The sequence below is a fragment of the Palaemon carinicauda genome, chromosome 1, assembly GCF_036898095.1.
Source record: "Palaemon carinicauda isolate YSFRI2023 chromosome 1, ASM3689809v2, whole genome shotgun sequence".
Taxonomy (NCBI): Eukaryota; Metazoa; Arthropoda; class Malacostraca; order Decapoda; family Palaemonidae; genus Palaemon; species Palaemon carinicauda.
Window position 1 is genome coordinate 188,473,940 of NC_090725.1, and position 26,096 is coordinate 188,500,035.

At 47.2% G+C, this 26,096-nt stretch overlaps 1 protein-coding gene across 3 annotated transcripts in view; it reads right to left on the reverse strand.

Moving 5' to 3' along the window:
* LOC137653216 (uncharacterized) overlaps window positions 1-26,096 on the reverse strand; it is a 207,568-nt gene that overhangs the window by 171,648 nt on the left and 9,824 nt on the right. Inside the window, exon 1 of one of the 3 annotated variants that reach the window (XM_068386597.1) lies at window positions 17,917-18,112. The exons of the other annotated variants lie outside the window; for them this stretch is intronic. The gene's annotated coding sequence lies outside the window, so the exon portion shown is untranslated. Of the gene's footprint in view, window positions 1-17,916; window positions 18,113-26,096 lie in introns of those variants that run through there. 3 annotated transcript variants of the gene reach the window in all.

Consider the following 26,096-nt stretch of genomic DNA (forward strand, 5'->3'; position numbering starts at 1 on the left):
ATTTTCGGCGAATGTAGGTAGCCGAATTCGTATGCTAGATTGCTAGCCTAGCCCCTAGGCTCGATAGCCCAGGCGTTTTTTTTTTTTTTTTTTTTTTTTTTTTTTTTTTACTTTCATGCATGAAATAGTAAGTGTTCCTAGTGTTAAATTACAAATGAAGATGTTGGGCATTATACATAAAAGATTCAGTGATTGCACATGTTTTTTCGCCTTCTAGGATGTACACAAGGGGTTTCGATGATCTTGGTAGTCGACTCCCTTGCCCCTAACCTAACGCTAGGGCTTTTGTATACTTTCTCACCTCCCCAGTTACCTTATCCAAGGTAATCTCCTCCCTCTGAGGTAGCCTAGGCTACGTCCTAGCCCTTCTTGCCTTGAATCGTATTCAAGTGAGGTTAGGCTAGGATTTTCTTTCCCCACTCTTAGCCATAGTACATGAGCTTTGAGTTTGGGACAGAACCTCAGAGTACCAGTCGTTCGGCCCCCGGCTACCCCATTAGGTGAATGAACTCTCCTCTTGGTCTCTGCTGGTTGGCGAAGGTGGGGGGCCCTGCCCTTCCCCCTAGTCCACACCTGGTAGGGTTACGACCCTTCCTCCCTGTGGCCTAGCGACTTGTCCTACACCTGCCTTCCCAGGTCTGGGAACTTGTTCCCAAGCCTAGGTAATGCAGGCCTTGGGATTCTCTTTCTTATAGTTTAGGACGGTACATTAGTGCTGTACCTTCACTGTGCTAACCTACCCTAGGCTGGAGAATGAATTCTTCCTACACCTGGGATAGTGCTGGTACTGAGAGCACCCCCCCCCCCCACCTGGAGTGTCAGTGAGAGCTCACGCCTTCCCCTACACTCCCTCTCAGGACCCTCGCCCCTCCCCCTTCTGTCCTTTAGTGTTGGCCTAGCCATCACACCTCTTTTCAACGTCCTACAACTCGACTGTGTGCCGGCGGGTTGTGGGGTCGGCTCGGTCTTTTCGTTGATTAGTCCGAATTGCTAGGCTTCCCGCATATAGTCGAACTATGGGATAGCATACGACAGGTCGGTCTGCCGGCGGAAGACCTCTCTATCTCAAGAGTGTTCTTCGGTCCTCCCTTGGGCCGCCACCCGCAACTCCAGCCGGCTGCTGGCTCTGTTGCGGCTGGATGAAAGGTTGCCACCCTCTCCCTTTCATTTGAACACTCCTTCCGGAAGAAGATGAGGTTAGGTAGTGAGCTACTGCCATTCCCTCTTTCTTCTTCTATCCTTTCTCTCTATCTCATCAGTGCCAGTCCACTGCCACACTATCCTGCCGGCAACAGCCATCGGCTTAACCCGGTATCCTCTCTGTCTTATTGATTGACGTCAAGTGTTGGAATACCTTCGCCGGTTTCTTGCCGACTGCCGGGGGCCGCCAACTTGCAGGCGATCTGCCATCATCTTGAGGTTTCACCCTCTCTCTGCCACATAGTCTGATGGCTAGGAGGGGTTCCCCCTCGATGTAGATTTGCAGATTCCCGGCATGCTTCCGGCACGCCGTCACGCTGCTGGCGCTACCTAATCATACTCCTTCAGTGGACCGTTACCTCTTCCCTGCCGGCCTCACGCCGGCAGTGTCTACTGTATAGCTATATACGATAGCCAGAACATCTATGGTATAGTACATACCCTAGTCAGAAAACTATGGTGTACTGTATAGTTGTACAGTAAATTCTTCTAGCATACTCTGTGCATCCATGCACAGTCCCTTTCCGGGATCTATCTGAATTGGGAAGAGTCCTTTCTTCCCCTGTCTTTTATGCTGAATGAACTCAGCTCCCCCTCTCACCATGACTAATATCCTAGAGGAAGTCTAGGCTACGCTTTATCCATTGCGGATATTCCTTTTCCACCTCTCAAGGGTTCTTACGAGCCCCTAGAATTAGTTGTGGTGTGGGGTCACGGCAATTGGCTGGGTAGGATGCACAATCATGTCTTTTCTGCTTCATTTCCAGCTTACCTATCCTAAGCTTACATTTGGAAAGGAATCTTATATTGTAAGTTTAAATAACTTTAAGACTAATCTAAGATTACTTTAAGTCAATGTAAAAGACTTCTGTAGACTCATATGCCCCTTTCTTCTTTTACAGGAGTACATCCGGTGTGAGAGCGCCTTCTGTAGCGTTCGGCGCCCGGACTTTTATGGCTACCTGGCGTGCCAAACCCACGCCAGCTGTTCAGTTGCCCAAGGGACTCTACGGTATTGGGACCCGCAGGTTTGCACTGTTTGCAAAGACCTGCTCCATGAGGCGTTCGAGGACCCCGCCCATCGCCGGAGGCCAGTGACATTTCCCGAGAGAAGCTACACAAATGGGTGCGTGGCTTTCAAAAGACCGCCACGGGGCCCTATCTCCCAAATGAGAAGATGAGAGCTTTGCTCTTTCCTAAGGCATCTGCGGATGCTGTTATCCCCAAGCCAGAGATCCCCTGCGTCCAGCCGACGGTCGAACCAGATGTATCGGACGCACTTCAAGACTTCCATCTTGACGAGGTGGAGCGGATGTCGGAAGTGTCGGACACCAACGAAAGGACCCTGATGGCCGAGGGTCGAGAAGAGGAGGAGCATGCGGAGGATCCTGACTCCGAGGGCGATGGCGCCCACGCCCCGTTACTTCCGTTGCTATTTCGGAACCCATCCCCTCTACTTCTTCCACTCCCACGCTGGTGGTAGTAGACAGCCAGGATAGACTCCAGGCATTGGTGGCACTCCTGGATGAAAGGTTTCGTAAGAGAGACGAAGACCTTAAGAGGGAGATCCTTCGTCTGTCGAAACAGACCCCGAGGAAGATCAACGTTAAGGATCTTCCCCCTTGCACAGTGACCAACCCATGGAGGCATGCAGAACACATGCCGATCACGAGTGAACGTATCTTCGTCAATGATAAGATAGGCGCCATCCCCCTTGAAAAGGGAGAGTTTTGGCCTAGCTTCGAAGCATACCCGGACTGTTACATCCGTCTCAAGTCCGAGCCAATTTCCAAGGAGGAAACCGAGCCTAGGGAGGTCATCGTCTTTGACCATGCAAAGGCTCAAGCTCTTCTGGCCGGCTGCCTCAAGAGTAAGGGCTACACCAACTCCAAGGTGCCGGCCCTAAGCAAGAAACACCCATCCTTTCTTGCTCCTGCCACCATGGTCTTCCCCTTTGCTGAGAAATCCCTGTTGACAGTGTTGAAGGCGCTGGAGAAAGGGAAACCCTGCCCTACACTGGAAGAATGTAGGCCCCTCTCCCTCGCCCTCCCTCCCAACGACAAGAACTGGAAAGACATCCAGTTAACTTTCTCCGTAGGAAAGTTGGAGGCTGACATAGCTGGACGGCAGTTCAACAAAAACCTCCCCAAGCTCTCTAAATACCTTCTGCGTCGGGAGCTGGACACGAAGGAGAGGCTGGCTGCCTCCCTCTCTCTTCAGGTCCAAATGGAGATGATGGCTGGGGACAAACGGACCCCAGGCTTCTACATGGTCTTGGCTAAGACCCATCTCGCCACCCTGACGAAGGATTTCTACAGCTTCATCAGGGCCCGGAGAGCTTGTAGAGTATTCATGTTTGCGAATGCCACCGTCAAACACGAACCCCGGAAACTGATTTCCTCCAACATTTTGGGGGAAGATCTCTTCCCTAACGACCTCGTGAAAGAGATCGTTGACAGAGCTGCCACGGAGAACCGGAACCTTCTCCACAAGTAGGGCATGTCGAAGAAGAGGAAATCTTCTCAGGATAAGGGCCCCCAACCTAAGAAGAAGGCCAATAAGCCCAGACCCCAACAGCGTCAGGCTAAGCGCCAGTTTCCGGCACCCGCCGCTCCCCAGTTGGTGGCTCAGCCACAACAGACCTTTCAGCTGGGCCCCCAGCCGGTGGTAGCTCAGTCACTAGTCTTCACGCCAGCCTATGAAAGACAGTCTACTACCTTTCGTCCCAAAGGTAGAGGCTACGGCAAAGACTCCTCCCGACGTCCATCCAGAGGGAGAGGAGGAAGGGGAGCAGGCGGACAAGGTGGTAAACCCTCGGGAACCCAGAAGCAATGAAATGCTTCCGGTGGGAGGAAGACTCCGCCTCTTCCAGGATCGTTGGACCTTCGATCCTTGGGCTTACAGCATCATCAAGAACGGACTCGGGTGGAGCTGGGTAACACCACCTCCATCCTTCCACCAATTCTCCACCCCAGTCCTGGAAGAATACGTCCAAGAACTCTTGAACAAGAAGGTGATCAAGAGGGTAAAGTCCACCAGTTCCAAGGAAGACTATTCTGTGCTCCCAAGGACTCCGACAAACTCAAAGTCATTCTGGACTTGTCCCCTCTCAACAAGTTCATAGAGAACAACAAATTCAAAATGCTGACTATTCGGCACATAAGAGCCCTGCTGCCTCCAAAGGCTTACACAGTCTCAATAGACTTAGCGGACGCCTACTGGCACATTCTAATGAATCGCCAGGCCTCCTCCTACCTAGGATTCAGGCTTCAAAGAAGGCAGTACGCCTTCAGAGCCATGCCCTTTGGACTCAACATAGCCCCAAGGATCTTCACGAAGCTCGCAGAAACGATCGTCCAACAGCTACACTTACAGGGCATCCAAGTGATGGCTTACCTGGACGATTGACTGGTTTGGGCGGCATCCTCAGAAGAATGCTTGCAAGCTTCCAGAAAGGTGACCCAATTCCTGGAACATCTGGGTTTCAAGATCAACACCAAAAAGTTTCGACTTTCTCCAGCTCAGAAGTTCCAATGGCTAGGAATCCATTGGAACCTTCAGTCACACTGTCTTTCCATCCCTCTGAAGAAAAGGAAGGAAATAGCGGGATCTGTCAAGAGATTCCTAAAATCCAAACGGATTTCAAGACGAGAACAAGAACGGGTGCTCGGCTCCCTCAAGTTCGCTTCAGTGACAGACCCAGTGCAACGAGCACAGCTAAAGGATGCATTGCCTTATTGCCTTATTTTATGTTTGGGTTCCCCCAGGTCCCTCAGTGTGAGGCACCTCGTATATCCACCAGAGAGTTGCTAATGCATCTTCCGGTGTATTTTGCATCGGGAGTCTGGAGAAGATACGCATCCATCGCTCGAAGAGATCTCAAGAGACCTCTGCCAACCAGGCTTCGTTCCCTCTTAATGCCATGGTTGGAGGCAAAGGACCTGAAACGGTCAGTACCTCTTCAACTACCGCCTCCATCAGTCGTTATCCACACGGATGTATCGCTAGAAGGATGGGGGGGGGTCATTCCCATCAACGGTAAGTTCAAGGAATATGGTCTCCCCTATTCAAGATGTTTCACATCAACATCTTGGAGGCCATGGCGGTCCTTCTTACTCTGAAGAGGCTGTCTCCACGTCCCTCAGTCCACATCCGTCTGACTCTGGACAGCGATGTGGTGGTCAGATATCTCAACCGTCAGGGCTCAAGATCGTCCCAACTCAACCAAGTGTTGCTACCCATCTTTCGCTTTACAGACAAGAAAAGGGATTTTGACGAAGGAAAAATCTATTTCTGGGGAGAGACCTGTGATGCCCGGTGAAAAGAGTCCTTCTTTACACTTTTCTAATATAAATCTTCCAAATATACTAGAGAAAGATAAAAGCATGGAATGCAGAGGTTACTACCATCGCGCGATCACCTTGTGGGTGTCGTGTATTTAACAAGGGCGTGTGAAAACCACTATTCACAGGCTGTCTTCCATTTAGATTATCCCTTCATCAAAGGGGAGGGCCGTGGCAGGCCCTGGAGAATACAGTTGGGCTACCCCAACGACACCTACTACTCACGCTCTCCAGGTCATCCTTCTGCAAGAACATATGGCTTGGCAAGGAAAGTGGGTCCGTACAAAAATAACCGGGAAGGGTTTCACCGGGCGTCACAGGTCTCTCCCCAGAAATAGATTTTTCCTTCGTCAAAATCCCTTTTCTGGGTCGATCTGTGACGGCCGGTGAAAATGTACCAGAGAATGCCTTCCAAGCCCAATAAAGTAATAACATAATGCGGAGAATACACTCACCATGTACGACAATATAATAAAATAATGTAAGAAACGTCCAATTACCAACTAGCCAAATGACATAGGGAGCGTAAGGCTAAATAACTAAGACGACAAGGAATCAACTGAGTGTCGAATCGCAAAAGGCATCAAACCTTACATGTCTAAGCATATCTAAACCTTAAAGGAACGGTAACTACAACAACAGTTAAACATAGGAATTAAACATGGCAAATATCATAGGGCTAACGAACTACCCAGGAGAGTGGCGACGTGGTGTGAGTGGCGGGTAGGGGGGAGAAGAGAAGAGATGGAGGAAAGGAAGAATCAGAGATTAATGGAGAGGGAAAAGGCTCCCCGCTGCCATCGTCGGGTATTTAAGGGCCTGTAAGATCTTTAGATAGTGGCGTAAGACAACCATAGGGGATTTCCAACCCGTATATTTTTTGTTTAAAAATCATCAAAGTCCCTGTTCTGGAAGTAATTGATGTAGGTATCTACTGTCCGTATATCATGAGCCTGGGGAAATGATTCCGGATTAGTATGTTTAAAGTAGTAGAGGATTTGTTGCCTGATACCGTGAATGGAAATAGTACCTCCTTGTTCCCCGATAACCAAGGGTCCAGACGAGCGGGTGGCAGTTCTAGCTAAAAAAGGCCTTGAGAGTAGTGACTGAACACAGAGAAAAGATCCTGGGGAAGAAGAATAATCTTCCGAGGGGAGCACCTATTTCGCGGATCCTCATTTCTTAGCTAGGAAAGCATTGTCTGGAGAAAGGAGTTCTTCGGCTGAAGGGAGGAAATCTATGTTTTCCGGGTTCGTGAGAGAGCTGCTAGTTCTGATATTCCATCACCTGAGGCCAAAGCCGTTAAGAATAAAGTCTTCCTAAGAAGAATGATAAGAGCAGGATTCATTGTCCGTGTCCGGCGCAAGTTTTGAGGACACCGTTCATAGACCAGAGTCCTTTTGTGGCCGAACCAAAGGTCAAAGCCTAGCACATGTTTTTGGAATAGATGAGAAATAGGAATCAGCTAGGTTAATGTTAAACCCAACAAGGAAGATCTTCTTCAAATCTGACTTGATGGTGGTTAAAGTGCTAACTATTAGGCCTTTGCCAAATAAGAACCTCAAGAAAGAGATGTCTATATTCGGAGACATACGAGTATGGTCTGAACTCTTAGGGAATCTGCTAGTTGTTAACAACCGAATCATATTGGCGAATTGTCGAGTCCCTTTTGTCTGATTCGATGAAGAGATCGATTTCCGGTTCAATGTTCGCGTCTCTACGAGCTGCAAACTTCCTGTAGTCCACAAATTCAGAGTTTTGGCTACTCTTGAGCAATACGACACAGTGAGTTTGGATTACTTGAGTCAGTTTGGGGAACGGAATCCGGAAGAGACGGAGTTTCAACTCGAGGAGGAGAGGAACCCAACTGTTCTTGGCCAGTGAGGTGGTACTAAAGCCACTGCCCCCCGGAAGGAGCGTAGTTTGTGTAAAAGTCTCATTAGAAGATTCACAGGGGGAAATAGGTAAACCTTCTTCTAATGGTTCCTGAGTATCCACTGGAATGAAATTATGTCTAGAGACCATTCTGACTCCAGTGGTTTCGTCCTGGCTAGTGAGTCTGCTCTCACATTCTGGATTCCCGCAAGGTGAGTTACTGACAGGATCCAGTTTTTTTTCTGTTGGCCAGGCGAAGATAGTGACCAGGATCCGATTCAGGTCGGGTGACTTGGATCCTCCCGTTGACTCAGTGTACTACGTCTGTGCTGTCTGACACTACTCTGATGTGACTCGACCTCGGAGCAGAGAGTCTCTTCAGGGTCAAGAACACTGCCATGGCTTCGAGAACATTGATATGGGTCTGTTTCATGTCGGGTGACCAAGACCCCTGAAACATCTGATGTTCGGAGTAATCCCCCCATCCACTTAGAGGCGCGGCTGTATGGAATGTCTCTTGTGGAGGTGGGAATTGTAGAGGAACCGATTTAGAGAGGTTCTTCGGTTCGGACCATGGGCGTAGTCTCATTTTCAAGATAGAAGGGATCTTCGAGACCTTGTCTCTTAAAGGTACTGTAGCTCTCTTTCTCCAAACTCGATTGATGTCTTTGAATTTTTGTTATTGAAGTGAATTGGAGAAGGCCGATGATACTTTCTAAGGTTCTTCTGGACATCTGTTTGTGTTTGAGAAAATTCTTGATCTTGGAAGCTATTCCTCTTACCTTTTTGGAAGGGAGAGACAACGTGTGCTTCGAAAGGTCCCACTGAATGTCTAACCATTCTAAGTGGCCTGATGGTTGCAGGCGAGTCTTTTGGAGATTGACCCGAAATCACAGGTTGTCGAGAAATCGAAGTACTTCCTTCGTAGCTCTGTTGCCTTCTATGGCCGACCGGGCTCAAGTGAGCCAACCTTCCAGATAAGCCATGATCTGTATCTCTTGGTTCTTGAGTTGTTCTAACACTGTCTCTCCCAGTTCCGTGAATATCCTGGGATCAATGTTGAGGCTGAAGGGCATGTCTTGAACGCAAAGTCTTTCCTGCCTAGGCGGAAACCCAGATAAGAGAAATTTTGAGCTATAGGCACATGATAATAGACGTCGGTAAGATCGACAGAGGTGGTGACGGCCCCACGGGGAAGTAAGGTCCGTACCTGAGAGTGTCAACATCCGGAACTTGTCGCAGAGAATGTAAGAGTTTATCTTTGACAAGTCCCGGTCCACTCTCAATGCCGACAAGCCTTTCTTCGGCATTGTGAACAGGCGGCCTTGGAACTTCGGTGATCGGTCCCGTTTGATTGCTTTCTTCTTGAGTAACTCTGTGGTGTACTCTTTCAGGATGGGAGTGGATTTCTGGGAGAAGGTCACTGGTGGAGGAGGAGGACCTTGTGGCCATTTCCACCTCAAACCTTTAGAGATTATGCTATGAGCCCACGGACCGAAGGTCCAATGGTCTTGAAAGTGGTAAAGTCTCTCCCCTACCGGGACCACCTCGTTGTGAGGGAGTGAACCTAGGTCCTTTCCTTCCCTGAGCCTCCTTTTTCCTAGGTCCGCCTTGATGGCGGAACTGTCTTCTACTCCTGTATCTTCCTCTCTGGTGTCCACGAAAGGAACCTGAGGGTTCGGAGCTAGGGCTGTATGCAGACGAGGGCATCCAAACGGGGTTGGGCTGTGTACCTGGGGAATCAGTGAGGTATCCCACCTGATGAGGGGGAATCCGGATGCATAGGCGTAGAACCTTGTTCACCTCCTCCTGAGGGAAGAGGGTTTTACCCCATCAGGAGGAAACTATCAGCCTACTCGATTCCTGTCTGATAGAGGCCTCAGACAGAACGTATTTCCCACAACTAACCCGATCAGACCACCAAACGTGTAGGTCGAATTGGAAGGGCAGAGATTGGTTCTTCATGAATATCCGAAACAAAGTCTCAGTGGGATAAATCGAGGCTAGGGTCTCCCCGAGGTGGGGTCCGGCTCTTTAAGAGCTGGCATGGCCGAACCTTCTTTGTCAGCTTGAATAGTAAGACCTGTCCATTTATCCATAATAGGCAAGGCAACAATGAGAGCAGTTGTAGATATGGCGTATTCCGAATTGTGTGGAGTGAGCTTGGAATTATCGTACCCCCCAGACCAACAACATCCTGGTCCAGACAGATCGGGCCTGCCCTTTAGGAAATAATACCATTACCTTCGGTACCTTGTCTAACCTAACCATGGCATGCTCTTTCAATCAAACGAATCCATTGAATGGGAATTCTAGTCCCTGAGAGTAAATTCTAGGTCCTCCAGAGGGCGGACGTCTATGCCATCCAGAGTTATGGTACCATCTATATATGGGACATGTAAGGCAAATTTCTATGTGTTGTTTTTATCGAAGGAGGTTACTTCGATACGCCTGGGGCTGTCGGGGGAGTCATCCGAGTTCCTGAACGGATCCGACTCACCACCATATCCTTTGAGCTCCGTCATAGCCCCTTGGCTTGCCCTAGAATGTGTTGTATCTGCTCTTTAACCCTACCCCTGGCTTTTAGTAGTCACGGTTTTATGCAAGGTAATATGAACATCAGGATCCTTTGAGGGTCCTAGGTCGGTGAAGCAGGTAATTGCAAAGCTGAAGGCTCAAAACTCATCACCACCTACCTGCCCGTCCATGGGGTCGATGTCCAACCCTAGAGAGGACACTCCGAGGAGATAGGGTCCTCTAGATGGAGCATTCCTTCCAAACCTTGATACCCAAGGGCAGAGAGCCGCTCTTGCAGGCCGGAGAGATTCATCATCATGCCCCATACGAGGACCCCAGAGCAGAAGCGGCGGACGCCATGTCCCTGGATTGGAACAGATGGTTCAAGATTTACCTGTTCCCTCCACCCAACCTTCTGCTGAAAGTCCTCACCAAGCTGAGAACCTTCCAAGGAACAGCAGCCCTAGTGGCACCCAAGTGGCCCCGGAGCCACTGGTTCCCATTAATCCCGGAGTTACAACCCAAGCTAATTCCCCTGCTGGACCCAGTTTTCTCCCAGCAAGTACAGAAGTCGACTGTTTTCGCTTCATCAAGAAAATCCCGAGACCTTCATCTCATGATTTTCTCTCCCTAGCCGTCAAGAAGAGGTTTGGGATCTCAAAGAAAAGCTTGGACTTCTTAGAGGAATACAAAACAAAATCTACCAGAAGGCAATACGAGTCATCCTGGAAGAAGTGGGTGTCATTTGTAATGGCTAAAAATTCTACAGAAATCTCTATAGACTTTTGTCTGTCGTCCTTTATTCACCTTCATGGACAGGGCTTGGCAGCCAACACTATTTCCACCTGCAAATCGGCCTTGACAAGACCATTACTTTATGCCTTCTAGATAGACCTGTCTGATGACATCTTTAACAAGCTTCCAAAGGCATGCGCTAGAGTCAGACCCGCACCCCCACCGAGACCCATCTCCTGGTCTCTTGACAAGCTGCTCCACTTTGCCTCAAGTTTGGATAACGAGTCTTGCCCTCTGAAAGATTTGACTCAAAAAGTGATTTTCCTATTCGTTCTCGCCTCGGGAGCCCGAGTCAGTGAAATTGTGGCATTATAAAGAGAAGAGGGCCAGATACAGTTCGCTGAAACAGGCGAGCTTACCCTCTTTCCGACCCAACGTTTCTCGCCAAGAATGAGCTACCCACCTTAGCCCCTGGAAAATCTGCCCTCTGAAGGAAGATCTCTCTCTATGTCCAGTGGAGAGTCTAAAGGTCTATCTTCGTCAAACTTCAGACTTTGGCGGAGGACAGCTCTTTAAAGGAGAAACATGACAAACTTATAACAGAGTTTGTATTTTTCCTAACATACAAACCCGAATTCTTTACTATAGGAGATATTCTAGCGCGAGCTGGAAAATACGGCAGAAAAACCTTAAGGTCGTTAATGACCGGACAGGTAATTACCCACCAGTCAGTGGTGGGGGACCGCCGGTCGGTAGTTGCTGTTTACCTTCAATCGGATTCTAGTTAGGACTATCGTAGGGGCGGTGACGGAGGGAAGATTTGTGCAAAGAATTCGGGTTTGTATGTTAGGAAAAATACAAACTCCGTTATAAGTTTGTCATTTGTTCCTACACTAAATACAAACCCTCATTCTTTACTATAGGAGACTTAGTCTTGAGGCCAGGGTGGCCAAGGAGTTCCCTATCTTTAGGGAAGATAGTCCTCAGACTAGACTCTCTTGAAGCAACAATCTTCCGTTATCTTCTTTCTTTGTAGATCCCCAGAATCTCAGTACGACTGAAGGTTTGCAACTTCATGGAAACAAATGTTTCAGGATGAAGTGGGTCAGGAACATTCGACTCGGACCCCTTCAAACTTAGGATTCCCCCGACCTTGCCAAGGGGAAACCTCGTGACCACGAGTATAACTTATACTCTGTGAGAGGAATCAGATGAGTCTCGTGCCTTATTTCCATTGGCGAGTCCAGCTGAAACTGGACACATGCTAGGATCCCCAGATGTGGGGGAGAAGGAGACGAAGAAGATCGACGGATGTCCTTCTTAAAACCTAGTGTAACCCAGAATCCTCAACCAATGGTTTCTGTCCCCTGAAAGGGCGTAAGGTAGTAACAGCATCTGTTGACCTGTCACAATAGGCCCTATAAAAAGGGTGTCTAGAGACCTATGTGTCACGTCGCTCAAAAAGTGAGCAGTGAATGTAGATAGGCGTTTCCAGACCCCAACACTTAAGACTTGGGAGACTGAGAAAAATCTCTTAAACGCCAGAGAGGCAGCCACTCCCCTAACTTGATGGGCTCTGGGTTGTGCTGCCTCTGGGTCTAAGTGAAAAGACCTCGCAATAACTTTAAGTCAGAAAGAGATGGTGTTGCGAGAGATTCTCTTCTTTACCCTGTTGGAACAAGGAAGAGATGACTGAGACGTGGTCTGAAAAGTCTGGTGCGCCTCAGATGTTTCTTTGACACCCTGACTGGGCATAGTAACGACTGGAATGCATCCTGTGTTACCTATTGAGAGTGGATATTCTCAAAATCTCCCATCGGTAGATGAAGGATTGTGAGTCTAGCCACCAAGCCCGGTACGAAGTTGCAAGACACTCGCCCCGGCCCCCCATCTCTTAGAATGGGTGGGCTAAGAGACCATGTAGCTCACTGACCCTTTTACCGAAGGACAGAGGTACGAGGAAGACTGTCTTAAGGTTCAGAGAGGGTCTGAGGCCCTTAAGGGCACAAAGGGCAGACCCTTCAGCGAACGTAAGACACGTCTCAAGGAGATGGTCTAATCTCAAGGGGGGGGGGGGGGGCAAGATCACTCCAACACCGAAACAACCAAGGTGATGTCTCCTGAGACGGAGAGGTCAACCCCTTCTCCGTCTACAGAGTGTCTCAAGGCTGCGCAATAGCCCTTAATCGCCGAGACTGAGAGAAGCTTTCCTCAAAGAGGAACAAAAGGAAGTCTGGGAACTACTGATCCTTCCTTTTGAGGATCCAAATGCTTCACATTGTCGCTGTTGTAGCGGTTAAGAAGTCCATGTCTTAGCCCCAGCAGTTAGGACTTCTTGTAGGGTCTGCCTAGAGTTTGGTTTGACAAGTCCTCGTGGCTCGCAAGGTAGCCGACTGTATCAGACCACGTGCAAGCCAGAAGGGACATTGAAGTCGCTTCCCTTGCCGAGGCTTCTGTGACTGAGAAGAGCCTGAAAGAGTTGAGTGTCTCTTTGAGGATTAGCCTGGTGTGAGCCTCGCCGTGAAGGGATCTAAGATCAGAGGAGAAGGTTGACGTCTCTGAACTCGGAGAACAGACCAGGTTTAAAGGTCGCTCAAGAATGGAAGAGGCAAGGGACAGTGACATTGCACTAGCCGTTAGGACAATGTCCTAGAGACTGACCATATATGGTCAACGACCAAGCCTCCTCTCCAACCCCGCTAGGACCAGGGAAGGCTAGGCAGTGGCTGCTGAAGACTCAGCAGATAGAACTATAGGCTCCCCCCAACCTTAGCTTACAAGGGTGGTAAGGTTGTAGGCACTGAAGGCTCTAATGAATCTGGGCGGGACTCGAGCCCTAGACTGTCAATACATAGCCTGTCTAAGGCTGGAGAGACAACGGGTCGAGGAGACAGATGCAAATCGCCGAGGCATGAGATATAACACAGTTCTTAGAGTCCTTAAATAGAAGGATTCTAAGTCCCTCGACGGCAGCACTCACGAGGAATCCTCAGGCTGCGATAATTCCTCGCATGTTATTACAGGAAAAAGTGGAGACGCGAGTAGCAGACAAACCTTATATCTTACCCCTCGTATCTTTCTTATCGAAAGGGGAAGAATGGTAGAAGTCGGAGTGTCTGGAGGTAATGGCGAAGACCGCTGACGAGAGTCGGAAGGCTTTGTCATAAGAGTAAACTCTTAATGAAGATGATCGCGTGCATAGCGCTAATTGCGCGCGTGCACGGACACTCTGTGCTAATTGTTAGCAGAGCCCGACTACTCGCATAACTGAAACTCGAAGGTTCCAAGTCGGGTGAACTCGAAAGTCCAACGCGACAGAGGCCCGAAGGACTCCTAAGGTCATGAGAACTCGTAGGATAAACGTGACGAAAGTTTAAAGGCTCCCGATCACACCCGGCGAAAGGGTGATCGTCACGAGACCCCGAGGGGTCAACGTGAGGGGAACCAGTAGGATCAAAAAGACGTCTCCTACCAGCACGAGGGGGAGAACGTCAGGGATGAAAATAACTCCTCCGCAGGGTAGATTTGTTCTCCCGAAGGAGAATGTCGCTTAATACAAGACTCTCGCTCCGCCCATGGAGGAGAACCAAAAGGCATTAGAGGGAGGAACGTAGATCAGAAAACTCCTACAAGTTTCTCTCGTGAAGGTAGGAAGGTTCTCCCTAAGGAGATCGCCTAAAACAAGCTTTCTCCCTGCCCTATGGGCGTATTAACTTTTCTCTCTCAACGAGGGAAAAGTTTTCCCGAAGGAAGGATTGCCAAAGGCAAGATTTCTCCCCTCTCTATGGGGAAACGCATAGGTTTAATAATTTCTCTCTCGCGAACGAGGGAGAAGTCCTCCCGAAGGAGGACATCGCCTTAGGCAAACTTTCTCCCAGATCTATGGGAAAAAAGCATAGGCGTAATAATCTCTCTCGCGGACGAGAGAGAAGTTCTCCCAAAAGAGGACGTCGTTTAAGACAAGTTTTCTCCTAGTTCTAGGGAAAAAACGTAGGCGTAAAAAACTCCCTCTCGAGTAAAAAAAAAACTCTCTCGTGAACGAGAAAGGAGTCCTCCCAAAGGGGGACTCGGCCTAAGACAAGCTTTCTCGCAATTCGTGGGGAAAAAAGCATAGGCTTAATAATCTCTCTCGCGAACGAGAGAGAAGTTCTCCCGAAGGAGAACATTGCCTAAGACAAGCTTTCCCCCAGTTCTATGGGAAAAAAGCGAAGGCGTAATAATCTCTCTCTCGCGAACGAGAGAGAAGATCTGAAGGAGGGCATCGCCTAAGGCAAGTTTTCTCCCAGTTTTACGGAAAAAACGTAGGCGAAAAAATCTCCTCTCGCAAATGAGAGAGAAGTCCTCCCGAAGAACGACATCGCCTGAGCCCAGCATACTCCCAGGGAGAAGTTCCCCCCCCAAAGGAGGCATAAGCTGTAGACTTCTTTTCCCCAGCTCCAGGGGAGAAAGCACAGTCTTCGGGGACAAGATAGCAGGGGTAAAACTCATTGAGCTGTTTGCAACTCCTTACGAAAGAGGGAAGGTTGCCGACTGTCTGAAGTGGGGAAGCTTTCCCTCGGAAGGGGAATGGATCTTTGACGCAGTCCAATTCCGGGAAGGTTATCACTCCCTCGTAAGGGAAGGATCTCTAATCCCTGGAGGCGAACCTCCTGTCAGCAATCTGAGTTTCCCAATAAGTTGATCAAGTTGCAGGTTGACAACGAGTGTTACCTCGTAACATGGGCAGCTCATGAGCTGCCACATGACTTTTCCCTTCTGCTCTCAACTGAAGAGAAGAAGGGGGCGAACCCCTGCATCTTCTTTCGAGGTTTCCGAGAGACTCAAAATCCTTCACTCAATAGGGAGCAAAGGAATTAGGGAGGTTGTCCTGTCTGAAAAACGGGAGCGAGGGATTGACCCCACGAGTGTATGATCAGAGATTTACGTGTGTAGCGATAATTGTGTGCGAACACCTGCGTGACTGGGGTCTGAAGACTGCCATAAGAGTAAAACTCCTGATCGTTATGGTCGTAGTGTTCGATGGGCGTAAGCAAACACTCCGCCTAACAAGAGTCCGAAGACTCTCTGACATAAGAGTAACGCTCTTGAACCCCTGCATCTTCTTTCGAGGTTTCCGAGAGACTCAAAATCCTTCACTCAATAGGGAGCAAAGGAATTAGGGAGGTTGTCCTGTCTGAAACACGGGAGCGAGGGATTGACCCCGCGAGTGTATGATCAGAGATTTACGCGTGTAGCGATAATTGTGTGCGAACACCTGCGTGACTGGGGTCTGAAGACTGCCATAAGAGTAAAACTCCTGATCGTTATGAACGTAGTGTTGGATGGGCGTAAGCAAACACTCCGCGTAACAAGAGTCCGAAGACTCTCTGACATGAGTAATGCTCTTGATGACTTGTGTCACGAGAACCCGAAGGTTCAGCGTGATTGTGCGTGCCCCTAGAGGTCGTGTTGCGAGAACCCGAAGGTTCAGCGTGCACGTACGTGGCCCTAGAGTTTGTTGCGAGAACTCGAAGGGCTAGAACAACGGGAAAACGGAAGTCTCCCTTGTCATGAGACACCGAAGTGTCAGCGAGACTAAATGCACGAAAACCCAAGGTTTCAACAACTAGCTGTGAGCAAACGAAGGGACAGCGCACCGGGAAACCGAGGTTTCCTTGTCACGAGACCCCAAAGGGTCAGAGATCGCTAATTCAAAGGAGAGCGCGATCTCTCTGAAGATGGAGAGAAAAGCAAGGAGAAGCGCTCTATCTGACTTTTTCTAGAGCGGACGGAGACCCTCAAACTGATATGCGAAGAAGAGGGTTCGAGGTTAGGACGTGCCTTGCCCTTGGCCTCTCTCATGTTTTCTTAGATGATCCCTCACACGACGACGACAGCGAGGCAGAACGATGACGAGAGGGATCGTTCTTCTCAGATTTGTGGCACGAGTGTATATAATCTCGAGGCAGGAAGTCTCGGTAAGAGACAGAAGGCGAGAAAGAGCGAAAATGATAACGTCTCTTCCTATTTCGCCTGTCTCTTCGGTGAGAATAGGTGAAGGCGTACACAGGCGTGCGGGAGAGTTATCTCGCACGTCTGTGCCAACCGTAGGGAGCACGCGCGCGCGCAGGAGAAAATTCCCCATAGTGGAATCATATGGGCGCGCAGGCGTGCCCGCATATCCTTGCGGATGCAGGAGAAGGCTGGTGCGCCGGTAAGTGCTGGCGCGTTGATAAGCGTTGGCATGTTGCAAAGCGCTAGCGCGTTGGTAAGCACTGGCGCTGCGGGAGAAGGCACCATGGCTGCCTTGTCAGAAGACCTAACAGTAGAAAGTTGACGCGCAGGTTTTACCTGTCGCGTAGGATGGTGTTGGGCGCGTATGCGCACGTGCAGGCGCAGGAGAGTGCCATTGCGCAGAAGATTGGTGGCGCGCAGGAGTTTGTGCGCAGGTGAGCGCATGGCACGAGATGGAGCTATGCTCTTGTTGGAGTGTATGCACATGTTGGCGCATACGCTCTTGATGCCCTAAGTTAGGGTAAGAAGGAAGCGCTCTTAAGTTTGTGACAAGAGTGCTTAGACTAACGGCGAGACATCTCGTGAAGAGACAGAAGGCGAGGAAGAGCAAAAACGATTATGTCTCCTCCAATGTCGCCTGTGATTCCGGAGAGAACCACTGGGCAATGGAGTGAGATCTCTCCTTTTCCTATTCTCTATCTCTCCCTCCTAGCCTCCGAAGAGGGGAGGACAATGCAGTGGAGGGGGAGGACGAGAAGGTAATGTGGAGACCTCTTCTACCTACTTGGCAGGGGAACCCATCCTCCGCAGGGTAGCAGAACACCCATGACCTCCGTAACGGGGCATAGGGAAAGAGGATCCCCATCCAGCGGTGACATAAAGCGTCGTGAACACTTCCTCAAATAGAGGACATCATCTACAAAGAAAAAGAAAAAGTATTAATCAAAACTCAAAAAAAAAAAAAAAAGAAAGGCTAATCTGCCAGCAAATAAAGCAGGAGCAGAGGTGTTACCACTGCGACGGCTAGAATTCGATTGAAGGTAAACAGCATCTACCGACCGGCGGTCCCCCACCACTGACAGCTGGGTAATTACCTGTCCGGTCGTTAACGACCTTGTTAAGGTTTTTCTGCCGTATTTTCCAGCTTGCGCTAGAATATCTCCTATAGTAAAGAATGAGGGTTTGTATTTAGTGTAGGAACAATTCAGGGTTCGACTTGTCACTCAAACAACTAAGGGCGAAGATCACCTACTTTATTCGCAGAGCGGATCCTGACAGTACACCCGCAGGTCACGATCCCAGGAAAGTCACCTCTTCCATGAATTTCTTCCAGTCGATGGACTTCGAAAGTCTTCCCTCTTTCACAGGCTGGAAGTCCTCCAGAGTGTTTTTCAAACACTATGCGAAGCAGGTGCACGAGTTTAAACGTTATGTGGTGGCGGCAGGTAGTGTACTAAAACTTGCTGCTTGGTGCTGCGTAGAACAGTGAGTTATTCGGGACTAACTATGTGTACCTGTGTTGACCCTAGTGCGTAACATAGTGATTTTAAGTGCCATCTTGTGACACTACAGACTGTTCTTATACAAATGGTGGTCACATACAGAAACACGTGTGCCACATGTTTTTAACATGAAGTGTATATAAGACTTTCTAGAAAGACTTTATAGCTCCTCTGGAACTAATGTGTGTAATGGCAAATTTTCCTTTTCAGATTCCACAACCATTTATATTGATGTCTTAAGTCTATGTTGCTATTTGCATTCCATTAAAATTTATTGCCTAATTGTATGTTAATTCTTATTTATCTAAATAAAATAGAATTTGTTTACCTGTGCGTCTCATTTCGCCCTCACAATGCAAATAAACGGATTTTGAGCGAAGCGAAAAATCTATTTTTGGGTGAGATAGCCATGACGTCCTGATGGAAGGTTCCTTCAGTAGCTTCCTAAGGGTATATTTGACTACAGTAGATATTCAAAGAGAATTAAACTAAAGGTTTCACAGAATTCTAACTTCTGGCGCGAGTACCCATAAGGTTTCCCTTTGGATATCGTATATCAACAGGGGACGTATGTATTGACACGCCACATGGATATCTGCACCCCATCTAGCGTTTTCGCTCCGAGGGGGTAGAGTGGCAATTATGGGAGGAGCCATTCTAAAAATCTCCTCATACGCTACTTGTTATGGTACCTAGCGATGTAAACAAACGGCCGCCATACTGGCCGACATCACATCCGCCCGCGCCAACACCATTCCACTCGCCGTATCCACCAACCTCCAAGATACAATAAGGAAGGGAGGGGCTTGATAGGTCAGAATAGAGAGTTTTGGGCGCCTCCATCAGGACGTCATGGCTATCTCACCCAAAAATAGATTTTTCACTTCGCTCAAAATCCGTTTTTTGGGCTCAAGCCATGACGTGCTGATGGAAGTGTACCAGAGAATTAGTGTATCGTGGGTGTTATCCCCAATTCAATAGTGCCTTTGACTTCCAAACAATATTCCTTTGGTCTGATGACCATAGAGACCGTGACATCTCCGTTGCATGTCACTCCCAGTGGCATAAACTATAACATGGCTTCCTGCCCCCCTGGCAGGGAAGTCCTAATTGGACGTAGGAAGATCTTGAAGTCACCTGTGGGAGAGGACTCAGCCTTGGACGAGGGACTTGTCGGTCTCATAGACATGTCCTGAGAGATAAGTACTTTTGTTGGAACAAAATTGTCATAATTCTTAGGTGAGAATCTCCACCAGGATCAGTATACAGTAATGAGATAAAGCATAATGCTGATAAAATTAGGATAATTAAAACACTGAACAGTAGTATATTTGGATATAGTAGGGCGAAACGAGACGCATTCGATAGCGAAATATCAATTTATTTGGGAGAATTTCACAATAAAATTAAAAATAAGATGACAACTTATTTAACATAAAAATTATTTGGATACAGACATAGGTTGAAGATTGTCGAAGACGAAGGTGTGAGATCTGAAAAGAAAATATTGCCACAGCACACGTAAGTTCCAGTGGAACTGGAAAGTCTTTGACATCTGAAACACACTTCATGTGTAATAAACATGTGGCACACGTGTAACAGTCTATATCACTTCACCATGAGGAGGAACAGTCTCTAGTGACACTGAGTGGCACTTAAAACACTATGTATCGCACAAGGGTCAACACAGGCACCCGTTGAGTTAAAAGTCCCTAATAACTCGCTGTCCTTCGCAGCGTTAAGCAGCAGGTTTTAGTACACTACCTGCGGCTACTACAAACCTTTTGAGTTCTTGCACCTGCTTCGCATAGGGTTTGAAGAACACTTTCGAAGATTTCCAGCCTGTGAAGGACCGGAGGCTCTCGAAGTCCATGCTCTGGAAAAAATTAAGGGAAGAGGCGACATTTCTAGGAACATGACCAGCGGGTGTACTGTCAGGATCTGCTCTGCGAATAAAATAGGTGATCTTTGCCCGTAATTGTTTGAGCGACAAATCACTTCCCGACGTTTCGCCTCTCTTTCATTCATTATGTAATGGTATGGAATATAAATGTTATCCGATTAACCGTTTTACCCCCAGGCTCTTTGGAAATTTCCAACCCTTAACCCACAAGGGGTTATTTTTTTCCCAGCACATTTTGCAGTATATTTTTTTATAAATTGCTCTTACAGCCTTAATTTTTGTCATAGAGAGGTCAGGTTGGTCTCATTCTCTTGGAAAATGCCTGAATTTTTTCAAAAAATTATCATAAATATGCAAAAAATAATTTTTATAGCCTTTTTTTGCAAGGACTTACCGGTACGTCCATGGGGGTAAAGGGATGAGTTTTGTGAAACGTACCAGTACGTCCTTTGGGGGTAAAAGGGTTAAAGTGTCCGATAAGGTTTGTTGAAATTCTGGTTTCCTTTTGGACATACCTTGCAGTCAATCCCTTGATAAGTACCAAAATTACAGACGCTATTGCATTTATGAATCAATGTTTCCAATCTTTTTTCTTGACCAGGTGGACATGAGTCTTTTTATAGTTTATATATGACATATTTGTTTTTGACGTTGTTAATAGTTTATATATGACATATCTGTTTTGACGTTGTTACTTTTTTTAGATTGATTTATTGTTAATTTATTCTCTTCATTTATTTATTTCCTTTCCTCACTGGGCTATTTTTCCCTGTTGGAGCCCCTGGGCTTATAGCACTTTGCTTTTCCAACTAGGGTTGTAGCTTGGACAGTAATAATAATAATAATAATAATAATAATAAAGAGTTGACCTCCGCCAAAGTTTGAAGTTCTACGAAGATAGACCTTAAGGCTCTCTACTGGGCATAGAGAGACATCTTCCTTCAGAGGGCAGATTCTCCAAGGGCACCCCCCCCCCCCTCTTCGTTGGGAGCTCATTCTTTGCCAGAAACATTGGGTTAGGGAAGAGGGTAAGTTCCCGTGTCGGCGAACTGTATCTGGCCCTCCTCTCTAGAAAGGGCCACTATTTCACTGACCCGCGCTCCCAACGCGAGAGCAAAAAGGAAAATCTTTCATTGGGCAAGATTCATTGTCCAGGCTAGAGGCGAATTGAAGCACCTTGTTGAGAGACCAGGAGATAGGCCTCGGTGGGGGTGCGGGACGGAGTCTAGCACATGCTTTCGGAATTTTATTAAAGATTTCGTTGGACAGATCAACCTGGAAGGCATAGAGTAATGGTCTTGTCAAGGCCGATTTACAAGTGGAAATCGTATTGGCTGCTAGGCCTTGTCCATGAAGGTGAATGAAGAAGGACATACAAAAATCCATAGAGATTTCCGTTCTTCGCCTTGACAAAGGACACCCACTTCTTCCAGGAAGACTCGTATTGCCTTCTGGTAGACTTTGTTTTATATTCCTCTAGGAAGTCTAAGCACTTCTTTGATATTCCAAATCTTTTCTTCACAGCTAGGGAGAGAAAATCATGAGATGAAGGTCTCGGGTTTTCCTTGACGAAGTGAAGACAGTTGTCTTCTGGACCTCCTGGGAGAGAACTGGGTCCGGCAGGGGGATTAGCTTGGGCTTCAGTTCCAGGATGAGAGGAAACCAATTGCTCCTCGGCCATTTGAGAGCCACTAGGGCTGCCGTTCCCTTGAAGGTTCTCAGTTTGGTGAGGACTTTCAGCAGAAGGTTGGTTGGAGGGAACAGGTAAATCTTGGTCCACCTGCTCAAGTCCAGGGACATGGCGTCCACCGCTTCCGCTTTGGGGTCCTAGTATGGGGTCACATAAAGAGGAAGTTGGTTGTTGTCGCTCGTCGCAACGAGGTCGATGTGCAGTTCCGGGACTTGATGGGAGATGAAGGAGAATGATCCTGCGTCTAGGGACCATTCCAACTCTATTAGGCTTGTCCGTGATAGAGCGTCCGCCGTCACATTGCGGAATCCTTGTAAGTGAACTGCCGAGAGGTGCCATTTCTTATTGTCCGCAAGGCGGAAGATGGGTAATACAGTGAACCCTCGCTACTTCGCGGTTCGACAATCGCGGATTCACCACTTCGCGAGGTTTTCCCATAACCCATATATATATACATATCGCGGATTTTCCGGAAAATTCGAAAATACCGCGAAATCTGAAGACAACCAAATACGATATTTTGTTACCTGTAATTCCATTAATACTGTAATTAGTAATATCTGCTCTTACTGATTGTTCATTGCATTACATATGATATATAATTCAGCACAGAAAGAAATAAAACACGAAAAGAGAATGTGATCATACGATAATTCAGTACGTAGTAAAATTAAATCGAACATGAAACGCAAATCAGATGCAGTCATACCATATTAGAATGGTGTGTACTGTAATGGATGTGCTTCTTTTCCATGAATCTTTTGTATGTATACGTACGTAGTACAGTACTGCATCCAATAATATTCTTTGTTGCAAAAATCACATTTCGAATACTGTAAGCGTACGAGAGAGAGAGAGAGAGAGAGAGAGAGAGAGAGAGAGAGAGAGAGAGAGAGAGAGAGAGGCGTAAAATAGCGTACGTAAATTTTTATTATTATTATTATTATTATTATTGTTGTTGTTAATAAAATTATTATTGTTATTATTATTAATCATTATTATTATTATTATTACTGTACAGTATTATTATCATTATTTATTATTATTACGGTATTGTACTTAATCTACGTACGTTCAGTATGCGCGGGGGCATCTTCTATGAGTAACCAACGCGCCATAGTACTGTAAGACGGGTTGTGATTGGTTCAAGCGCTGATAGATGACGAATCAAAACTCAAGTTTTGTTATCTAGCCTGTGATTGGTGTTTTGCCCGCATCTTCTACCCGCAGCATCAAAGTTCTCGCGGGGCTGCATCGTTCACTTTCTCTTTCCGCGTATTGCTGAGTAGACGTTCTTAAGTTTGTGAAGTTTTATCTGTGCTGTGTGCGACTGTTTTAAGTTGAACTTTTTGTTGAACTTTCTGTTACAATGCCTCCCAAGCGTTCTGCTTCTAGTAAGGCTGGTAGTGAGCCTAAACGCCACCGAAGGATGATGACGATAGCTGAGAAGGTTACGCTTCTCGACATGTTAAAAGATGGTAGAAGTTACGCGGCCGCCGGCCGCCATTTTGGCATCAACGAATCCACCGTTCGCTACATCAAGAAGGACGAGGCGAACATTAGAAAGACTGCTGCAATCACCTTTAGCAGATCAGCGAAGCGAGTCGTTACAACGCGTAATAAAACGATCGTACGCATGGAAGGTGCTTTAGCTGTGTGGATTGCCGACTGCCGGAAGAAGAACATAGCGTTGGATACGAACACCATCCAAACAAAGGCTTTGAGCTTATATGAGAATTTTGCTGCAAAGGAACCTAAAGACGACGACGGCAACCATGCTGAAGATGATGATGATGCAGATGATCCTCAACCAGGGACATCCACTGATTCCCAGCCTCAGAAACGTTTTTCCGCAAGCAAAGGATGGTTCGCGAAGTTTCAGAAACGCTTCGCCCTGAAAAGCGTTTCCCTGCATGGGGAGTCTGCTTCCGCTGACACTGCCGCTGCTGAAACTTACGTGAACCAGACTTTCAAGAACATTATCGCTGAAGGTGGATACAAGCCGGAACAAGTCTTTAATATGGATGAAACCGGCTTGTTTTGGAAGAGAATGCCGTCGCGAACTTTCCTGTTCAAAGAGGAAGCCAAAGCCTCTGGCTTTAAGGCATTCAAGGATCGCGTTACCCTCGTGATGTGTGGCAATGCTGCTGGATTTTTGTTAAAGCCGGGGCTTATTTATAAGTCGAAAAATCCTCGCGCTTTGAAAAATAAAAATAAGAATCTCCTTCCCGTGTACTGGATGCATAATCAAAAAGCATGGATTACGAAGATGCTGACCTCCAACTGGTTCCACCAGTGTTTCATCCCGCAAGTCCATGAATATCTCTTAGAGAAGGGCTTGCCATTCAAGATCCTTCTCCTTATGGATAACGCTGGTGGACACGCAACTGACCTGTCGCGTGAGGGCGTTCAGGTTGAGTTCCAGCCACCCAACACCACGTCATTAATTCAACCAATGGACCAGGGGGTTATCAGGGCGTTCAAGGCCCTCTACACGAAGAATACCTTGGCGGACCTCGTTGCGTGTGTGGATGCTGCCCAAGATGACGAGGATGAAGACTTCAACTTGAAGGCGTACTGGCGGCAGTACACCATAGCCACGTGCCTGCAGAATATTCAAAAGGCACTTCAAGAGATGAAACCTGCAACCGTAAATGCGAGCTGGAAGAAGCTGTGGCCCGATATTGTTTACGACGACAAGGGATTTACTCCGTCGGAAATCCAACACTCTGCAATACGGAAATCTGTGCAGTTGGCTGCCATAATTGGAGGTGACGGGTTTGGCGACATGACGACTGAAGACGTCGACGAGTTGTTGGACTGCCATTCCCAGCCCCTAACTGACGCAGACCTCGAAGACCTGACGAAATCGGCAAGTGAGGAAGAGAGTGAGGGTACCCAGGAAGAGACCCAAGAAAATGTCGAAGAAACGGGCTTAACATTAGAACGGCTTGCCAAGTTCTGCAACCATATGAAGGAGGCGAAAGAAATGTTACAAGAGTGGGACGAGGATATGGTTCGCTCGATGCAATTCTCAAATAAGGTCGATGACATCATGACTCCCTACAGGATGCTCTTGGATCGAAAAAAGAAGCAGCGGCAACAACTTCCGATCACAATGTTCTTCCAGCCTCGCAAAAAAGAGCCAGTTCCTCCTGCTAGTACGCCTTCGGAAGAAATTGAAGAAGTTGAAGAGGTGTCCCAGGAAAAGACACCTCCGTCTGAAGAGACGTAAAATACTATCATTGACTGCACAGTAGAACACATCATCAGCTTCATCATCATCATTTCTACTGTGCAGCAAATTCATCGCCATCGTCATTCAAGTTTTTCTTGAACTTCTTTCGTGGTGAGTACAGTAACAATCTTTATTTTTTACTTTAACCTGTTTTATAGTTTAGTAATGTACGTACTGTATGCATTAAGTTAAAGGGAAGGTTTTAAAAGTCTACATGTTGTAACCTATCATATTTTTTTTGTTTAAAATTTACATTTACGTACGTAAAACACACACACACACACTCTCTCTCTCTCTCTCTCTCTCTCTCTCTCTCTCTCTCTCTCTCTCTCTCTCTCTCTCTCTCTCTCTCTCTCTCTCTCTCTCTCAAATTGTTTTCCTGCTTTGCTACGTACAAGTACTGTATAATTTATATTTGTAAGGTAACATATTTTGTAAATGCTTTTACTGTAAATACTGTATGTACTGTATCATTATTTATCACTATCATCATGCGCGTTAAATGCCTTGTTTGTTCTGAGCGTGGTTGTTTACTGAGCGTACACGCCGTCGTTTCAGGCGGCGTCATAAAGAAAAAGATTTCATTTGGAAGTCCTAAGAAAAATACGTAAACTAAAACATTGGTAATAAAAAAATCAACATACAGTACTGTATAATCAATATAATCGATGCAAAAACTAACCTATACGTACATATATGTGTACACTAAATGAGTTTGTTTCTTCATTATGATCAGAGATGAACGTAAACAAAACATTGGTTGCCATTTTTTATCGTGCTTTTTAGGTGTTTAGGAAACACATGATATAAAATCGCCTTTAATATTTGTGCCTGTTTTAGTTTAGGGTGCTGTATTACATGCATTAAGTGTTCTGTACATTAAAGGGTGGTTTGTTAACAGTACTACGTACAAGGGAAGGTTTTAAAAGTCCGAATATACATGTTAAATAAATAGGTAAATATGCTGTCACTACTTCGCGGATTTTCACCTATCGCACCCGCGTCTGGAACCTATCTACCGCGATAAACGAGGGTTCACTGTAGCACCCAGTTGAGATGGGGCGATCGTGAGCCCTGACGGTTGAGACATCTGACCACC